Source organism: Neofelis nebulosa, chromosome 16 (assembly GCF_028018385.1).
Source record: "Neofelis nebulosa isolate mNeoNeb1 chromosome 16, mNeoNeb1.pri, whole genome shotgun sequence".
Classification (NCBI taxonomy): domain Eukaryota; kingdom Metazoa; phylum Chordata; class Mammalia; order Carnivora; family Felidae; genus Neofelis; species Neofelis nebulosa.
This window is the reverse complement of record NC_080797.1, coordinates 20,243,241-20,251,758: the sequence shown is the minus strand read 5'-3', so window position 1 is coordinate 20,251,758 and position 8,518 is coordinate 20,243,241. Positions and strand designations below refer to the sequence as shown.

The following is an 8,518-nucleotide window of genomic DNA, read 5'->3' as shown; positions in this document are numbered from 1 at the left end:
GACATCCTCAACAGGTGCACAAAGTGGGGACTTCATTCCCAGGAGCCTTTGCCAAAAGCTCCCATTCCCTCAGAGGGAGGGGGAGGATATGGCCTCAGTAGAATATCAATAAGAAGCTATGGTGAGAAGACATAGTTGGCCAGAGCTGGTGATGGGGTAATTAATTCTACTTAAGAAAAATGTTACTAATAATTAAATGTACTAATTAAGAAAAATTGGATCAGCTGTTGTTGGTGTAACACAGAAGCTGCAGCTTTGCTGACACATTTCTTGGGTAGCTTCTGGCTGGGACTAAATGCAGCAGACACTGTTGGAGCCCAAGAGAAGCCAGAGGAGATGTGATCTGGAGAGGCCTTCATGGAAGGAAGCAGCACACTTGGGAGGGTCTGGTAAGGTGACAGGTCCAAGAGGAGATGCTAAAGTAAGATAGACCCTGGTGGGCAGTTCAGTGATGGGAGAAGGGACACGGGGAGAGGCAGATCAGAGGTCAGACAGGGCAAGGTATCTGATGGCCAGTAGGTGGGTCTTCAGTGGTTAGAACTCAGGTCAGGTGAGCAGATGTCATAGAAAGATGCAGAACTAGGGGCTGCTGGATGGCTCAGTTCATTGAGTGTCCAACTCTTGATTTTGGCTCAGGTCATGATCTCACAGTTTGTGGGATCAAGCCCCACATTGAGCTCCATGCTGACAGTGCTGAGCCTACTTGAGATTTTTTCTCCCTCTCTCTGTCCCTCCCCTGCTCACATGTATTCTATCTCTCTCTCTCTCTCCCAAAATAAATAAACATTTTTTTAATGTTTTGGAGCTAGATAAAGGTACTGACTGTCCAACATTGGGAATGTACTTAATGCCACTGAATGATACACTTTAAAATGGTTACTTTTAACCATTGAGAATTTTTCCTCAATTATTTAAAAAAAAAAAAAAAGTGGTTGCCTAAGATCTAAGCAGGACAGAAAGCCAGTGAGGATGCCCAAAAGTAGGAAAATGGGATCTGTCCCTTCTGAAAATATACGCCAAATAAATTTTTTTGGAAAGGCCCAGCTTCCTACTTCACCTGTCAAGTGAGTGCAATGTTAGTGAGCTTTGTAAACTGGAGAACTCTGTATAAATGCAAGCAGACACTGTTACTGAAGCACTATATCTGATCTCGTTGGTATTCTCCTGGACAAGGCAGCTCAGGGGTTCTAAACACAGTGATCCAAAATAGCCATTGTTATTTAGGATGATGTAAATTAATAACGAAGCGGCTCTTCCCTGTTTTCTGGGTGCTCAGCACTGTAAAACATACCTTACATGCACCCAATCAGTTAATCCTCTCAGCAACCCTGTGAGATCATAGGATCAGAACTGGTTTCCAAATGAGAAACAAAATCCTGAAAAGTTAAATCATTTGCTGTATGAGTTATCTACTGCTGGGTAACAATTCATCCCCAAAACTTAGCAGCTTAAAAGCCACAGTTACTATCTCACAGTTTCTGTGTGTCAAGAGTCCATGCCTGGCTCATCTGGGCCTCTATTCAGGGCTGTCATCAAGGTGTTGGCCAGAGCTGGGGTCTCATCTGAAGGCTTGAATGGGGAAAGATCCAAGTCCAAGCTCACATGGCTGCCGGCAGGATTCAGTTCCTCGAGGGTTGTTGAACTGAGGTCTCAGCTGCGAGCTGGCTATTGGCTGGAGGTCAGTTCCTTGCCAGGTGAGCCTCTCCAACAAGCCAGTTTCCTTCATCAAAGCACGGAAGCCAGAAGGCAATGGAATGTGCTAACAACACAAATAGCAATCTTATAAAGCCTGATCACAGAAGCGACGTTCCTTTACCTTTGCTCTATTCTGTTGGGTAAAAGCCCACACTCGAGGGGTGGTGGCGGTGTGGATTTATACAAGCACAGGAATATCAGGAGGTGGGGATCGTGGAGTGTGTGTGCTGGGGAGGACACCTGCCAAAGGTCCGCAGATAGTAGAGCTGAGCCACATAGGCCTTGGGGTTTTGAACAGGCTCAGTTTCACACCTACACTGCATATTCTCCATATTCTTCAAGGGTGTACAGGGGGTGAGAGGAAGCAAGGAGGGAGAGACAGAAACAGAGACAGATAGACAGGCACAGATGTTTTTTTATAGAAAAAAGGCTGTGCTGAACTCTTTCTGGCCAGGCCTCCCTGATGAGGCTGGTCTTCCAGGATGCAGCCCAGAGCTAGGGCTGCCCCCAATATGAACGGTGTCCTCATTAGAGTCATGTGCAATGCTGCATTTTAATTGCCTAGCAGAGCCCTGAGCACCTGAGGAGAAGGCTTTCCACATCCTTCTCGTCATGACTATTAATAGGCTGGGAACATTCAGGCCTCCTAAAGCCCTGTGTTGGCAACCCCCCTCCCAACACTGGTAGTTCAAGTCTTCTTTATACCAGCCCCATAGCTCTGCTGTGACCAAGGGCAGCACCTGCTCTGTCCCTGAGGTTGGTGCCTGCTACCTGGGTCTTCTGAGCATCTGGGAGCCGGGGAGAAAGGATTCAATCTAACACCATCAGATCTGCTCAAGGAAGGACCTCATTTTACCCCTCATATTCCTGGCAGCCAGCACAGTGCCCAGCAGGTGGATGTGAAATGAATCAGTGGGTCATCTGTGCGGATGTACTGGGACACCCGTGAAGCCAGGTGTAAGCGGTGAGGTGCCATCTCCATGCACTTCCTGTTTCCCTTCAGTTCTTGAATGAACGGCGCTATTGACCTTCTTGTGCTCCAGAGACATCACTGTACAAAATACGACCTCCCAGGAATCCCCCAGCTCGGGCTGGCAGAAGGAGAAGTGAGTACTTGTGCTGTTTCTCCCCCACTCCTTTCTCTTGCAATCGCCAGTCCTTAAAACATAAAAGCCTTTGGGCCACCCACTTCCAGCCATAAAGTGGGGCCATTGCTCCTCAGCCTTGCTTCTAAATAAGACTCTGGGCTGGGCATGGGTGACACTGCATTCCCTTCTACAGCAGTGGATCCACAGCGAGTTCTCTGACTTCTTTCTCACTAACACGGAGATGAAAACGAATTTAATATCAGGCAGGGCATCCCCTACTACATACATATCAGTGACTGTCACCCGCTCTGGACCTGCAAGACACCCGGGTAACAACTTGTATAAACAGGCAGCCTGAGAGTTGATGCCAAATGAGTGGTCTAGAAGCCCCCTTGGCTTTCATGGCCTCTGTAGGTTAGACTGCCTGGCAAAGATAGTATTCTTATTTGCAAGACTGAATTAAATCTTGGAGGACGTGTTAGCCAAAAGCCATGGAGACCTCTTGACTCCTACTAACAGGAGCAGGGGCAACTGCTGGCCATGAGATCCTTGACCAAGCAGTGCTAAGACCAGCCCCGCCCACTGTCTGCCCTCCCTCCCCATCACATGTCTCCCTTTCCTTCCTTCTCTCCCCAGCTGCCTCCTCCTGCCTCCTTAGGCCGGGCTTTGCTGTGCTGGGAGCAAAAGCTTTATTGAATTTTTGCAAGTACTTTGCATGGCGTCTGATTTACAATTCATAACCTGGATTATACTGCAAGTTCTGCCTTCCGGGGTCGGTGTAATTTAGATCTCGGAAATATTTGCCATGCTTTCAATTCCCCTGACATCTGAGGGATTGGAAATGGATTCCACCCTGGAGCTTTACAATTTGGAAGGAGAAGAGGGGGTGAAGCACAAAACGGGGTGGTGGCGCTGGGGGGTGGGCAGCATAGAGTGAAAACTGAGAGGTGAGAAGAGAAAGTTAAACATGAACAGGAGGGAATGGTGACATGAATGAGAAAGAGGGAGCAGGGAAGGTGTGACTATCTCCTGAACACATTGCCTCCCCATGGCACCACTATGACCTGGAACGTAGGGCCCAGATGCCAAGGGCCAGTGGATAAAAATGTTACCTGGGGGAGCAGCTTGGCGTTATGGAATAGTCCAGGCTGAAGTAAAACTGTCCCTCTTCTGGTCTGCCTCTGTCCCTGGCTTGCTGCAAGAGGGGAAAATCTCCCCAACTACTTTACTTTTAATGATTTTGTTGAGATATAATTCACATACCATACAGTTCACCCATTTAAAATGAATAACTGGGGGGGGCGCCTGGGTGGCGCAGTCGGTTGGGCGGCCGACTTCAGCCAGGTCACGATCTCGCGGTCCGTGAGTTCGAGCCCCGCGTCAGGCTCTGGGCTGATGGCTCGGAGCCTGGAGCCTGTTTCCGATTCTGTCTCCCTCTCTCTCTGCCCCTCCCCCGTTCATGCTCTGTCTCTCTCTGTCCCCAAAATAAATAAAAAGCGTTGAAAAAAAAAAATTTTTTTTAAAAAAAATAAAATGAATAACTGGGGTTCCTAGGTGGCTCAGTTAAGTGTCGGCCTTCAGCTCAGGTCATAATCTCGCAGTCTGTGGGTTCAAGCCCGCGTCGGGCTCTGTGCTGACAGCTCAGAGCCTGGAGCCTGCTTCGGATTCTGTGTCTCCCTCTCTCTCTGCCCCTCCCCAGCTTGCACTCTGTCTCTCTCTCCTTCTCAAAAATAAATAAACATTTAAAGAAAAATTTTTAATAAATAAATAAAAACAAAGTGAACAACTCAATGGTTTTTAGTTTATACACAGGGTTGTGTACTATCACCCCAGTCAATTCTAGAATATTTTCATTATCCTAAAAAGAAACCCTGTACCCCTTAGCCAGTACCCTCTGAACTCGTTTTCTGGAGCTGCGGCAACAAATTACCACGCACTTAGTGGATTAAAATGACAGGAATTTATTCTTTCCCAGTTGTGGAATCCAGAGTCTAAAACCAAGGAGATGCAAGGGCCGCGTTCTGTACAAAAGCTTTACATGGGGATCTTCCCTTGACACTTTCACCTTCTGGAGGTTCCAGGTGTTCCTTGGCTGGTGGCCACGTCACTTCAGTCTCTGCCCCCATCTTCGTGTGATCTCCTCCAGATGTCTGGGTTTGGGATCTCCCTCTGCCTTTCTCTTATAAGGACACATGTCACTGAATTTACGTCTTGTCCAAAATCTAGGATGATCTCGAGATCCTTAATTACATCTGCAAAGACCACTTCTTCCTAATAAGGTCGTATTCACAGGCTCTGGGTTTAGAATACGGACATATCTTTTTAGGGCCACCATTCAACCTACTATACCCCCCTGGCACCCCCAGCTCCCCAGCCCCTGGCAACCACTAATATACTTTCTGTCTCTACACATTTTGCCTATTCTGAACATTTCATGTAAATGGAATCGTACAATATGTGGTCTTTTGTGATTGGCTTCTTTCACTTGGTATATTTTCAAAGTTCATTCATGTTCTAGTACCTATCAGTACTTCATCTCTTTTCATATCCATTGTATGGATATACCACATCTTTCTATCCATTCATCCAGTGATGGACATATGGGCTGTTTACACTTTTTGATTATTCTGAATAATGCTGCTATGAAAGTTCATGTCCTCTTTTATTATCAGCAAAGCAGAATCTCACATCTGCCTCCCCCAAATCCCATGGCCATGGTGTCTGTGATAGGCAATTTCTAAAATGGCTCCCAATGATTCCCATCTCCTAGTATTCATGCCCTGTGTAAAATCCTCACCTTAAATGAGAGTTGCACTCAGTGGCCTGTGTCTAAAGAATGGGATACGACAGAGATGGCACTTCAAAGATTCGGTGGTAAAATACTGTGACTTCCACCTTGCTCTCATTCTCTTCTTGTTTGCTCACTTTTTCATTATAATAAGGGAAACTGTCAGATCATGAGTTGTCCTATGGAGAGGTCCACAAGGCAAAGAACTGAGGGAGGCCTCTGGCCAAGATACAGTAAAGGCCTGAGATCTGCTGACTATCATGAGTGAGCCTGGAAATTACTCTTTCCCCAGCCAAGACTTCAGATGAGACCGCAGCCCCAGATAACAGTTTTGATTGCAGCCTTGTGAGAGCTCCTGAGCCTAGGGCCCAGCTGAGCTACACCAGGATTCCTGACCCATGAGCTGTGAGATAATAATATATGTATATGTTATTTCTAGTCACTAAGTTTTATTATAATGTGTTATGTAGCAAGAGACAATACAGTGAGGATAGAAGAAAAGGTAAGTTTGGGAGACTCTGGGCTTCTGGAACGATGGTGAGCCAGGGATGAAGTTATTGGGAATGAGTTCTTGAACCAGAAGAGCTGGTGTTTGGAGGGTCGTGGCTGCGGATATCCCAGCCCCAAATCCCATAAAATGATTTGACTTTCTTCTTTTGGGTGGAGAAGTGTTGAGCTAATCAGAGTGGAAAACTCAGGTATAAAATACCCTCTTCTGCCTCTGAGTCTCTGTAGTACTGAAGGTAAGGAAATGGAGAAGGGGCAGTGAGTAGCTCCAGACTGGCTCAGAAGCACCACACAGAGTTGGTTCAAGAAACCAAAGATCTGGGCTCCTAGGACACTGCTGTCTCTAATGCAGTAGATTTCCCAAAGGGCACAGAGAGGGTATTGTCTAACCCTCTAAGAGGGTGAATACCAGAGGACAAGAAAACATCAAGGTCTAATGAAGAGATCAAACTGTGGAAGATTATATACCAGAAATGGCTGCAATAATATCTCCTCCTACATAGTCTTCCTGCAATGTGATTTGGTCTCTCCCCCATCAAGATGAAAGGTCCCTTTCCCTTGAACCTAAGCAGACCTAAGTGTCTCCCTCAATCCATAGAGTATGGCAAGAATGATGCTTTGTGACTTTCAAGGCTACGTCAAAAAAAAAAGGCAACAGAGCTTCCATGTGGTTACCTGTTTCTTGGGATGCTTGCTTTTGGAACCCAGCCGCAATGTTGTGAGGAAGCCCGGGCCACATGGAGAGGTCACATACAGGTGTCCCAACAGACAGCTCCAGCTAAGGTCTCAGCCAATAGTGTGCATCAATCAGCAGACATGAGAGAGTGAGGAGGTCTTTAAGATGACTCCAACCACCTTCTGACTGAAACCACATGAAAGAACCCAAGTGAGAACTGACTGGCTAACCCCAAAATCATGAGAGATAGGAAGAATAAATGATAATTGTTTTATATCACTAAGTTTGGGGTTGTTTGTCACACATCTATAGATAATCTGAACCAAAAAAAGATGCTTTAATCATGAAGATGATACCTAGACAGTAAAGATAGACAATAGACAGATGGATGACAGGCGTCCAATGAGCATTTACTATGTACCAGATACTAGACCAAGTGGTTTAGTGACATCAGATTCTCATAATAATTTTATGAGGTTGATAGTCTTATCCTTAACCACTTACCTGGGGTTACACAGCTAGGATGGAGCAGGTCCCCCAGACTCCAAGCCCATGCCCAATGCAGGGTAGGGAGCACAGGTGAGGAAGGGAGGGTGAGGGAGTTAAGGATGAAAAGTGACAGAATTTCCAGGCCTTATGAACTCAAGAAGAATTTAACCACTCACTGAACCAGTCTGACCTCTTTTCTGAATGCCTCACTTTAAGACTTTTGTCTGGAGCACACCTTGCCCCTTACTCTTCTCCTGGGAACTGGAGGAGAACCTATCTCTTGACCGAAAAATGAAGAACCTCAGAGACAAGGCTGCCAAGGACTCTGTTGTGCCATGTTCTGTTCTGGAAAAAAAGTGGCCAAAATAAGAAAAGCAGTTTTCTGTTGTTGTGACCATGATGATGGTGGTGATGGTCATGGTGGGAGTTGAAATTCGTGGACTTTCTTTGTAGAAAAGGGAGGCCTTTGGCCAGAATCATGCCAAGCCCTCTTTTCTAAATTTTTTTTTTAACATTTATTTTATTTTTGAGACAGAGAGAGACAGAGCATGAATGGGGGAGGGTCAGAGAGAGGGACACACAGAATCTGAAACAGGCTCCAGGCTCTGGGCTGTCAGCACAGAGCCCGACGCGGGGCTTGAACTCACGGACCGCGAGATCATGACCTGAGCCGAAGTCGGCCGCTTAACCGACTGAGCCACCCAGGTGCCCCGAAGCCCTCTTTTCTAAAGCAAATCCAACAAAATGATATGGGTGTGACATGTGACATCTTTAGAACATAGGTGGTTATAGAAGTCCCTCCCAAACCCATCCAAGTAGCCAAGAATCTTAGAGCCACTGACACTCGCCACTCCTACGTGGCTATTCTAAACTTGGTCCATTGTGGCTCAGGGGTCATTTATGATCCTAACTGAATAGCCCAATGCAGAAAGAGAGTCCTTGTAAGTTTAACACAGCGTCCCCAAGGCTCAGCATAGTGCCTGGCTTATGTTAGGCCCTTGATACACATTCATGAGTAAAACAAACCTTCAGCAAACCACAGTCTTACTGGGGACCAGGGATATCCATGACTGGATTCCCAAGACCTCACCAGAGCTCTCAGAAGTGGTGGTTGAGGATGGGAGTTGGGCACATGGGCCTCCCCTGGGACAGAGATGGCCTCAAGGTCCTTCGGAACCACAGAAGAAACTGTTTCGCCATCACATTATTCGAAGACAGATGGAGGTTGGTGGCCGACTAGGCCTTTTGTGTGACCTGGAAGAAGATGTGTTTCGG

The 8,518-nt window shown here is 46.6% G+C and overlaps 1 long non-coding RNA gene across 1 annotated transcript; it reads right to left on the bottom strand.

Annotated features, from left to right (window-relative positions):
* Positions 1–4,728: 4,728 nt before the first annotated feature.
* Positions 4,729–7,588, bottom strand: LOC131498001 (uncharacterized). The gene is made up of 3 exons (XR_009255246.1): positions 7,517–7,588; positions 6,754–6,936; positions 4,729–4,962 (listed from the first exon to the last, which is right to left on the bottom strand). It is a non-coding gene; the product is annotated as an uncharacterized LOC131498001 (long non-coding RNA).
* Between the last annotated feature and the right edge of the window lie 930 nt (positions 7,589–8,518).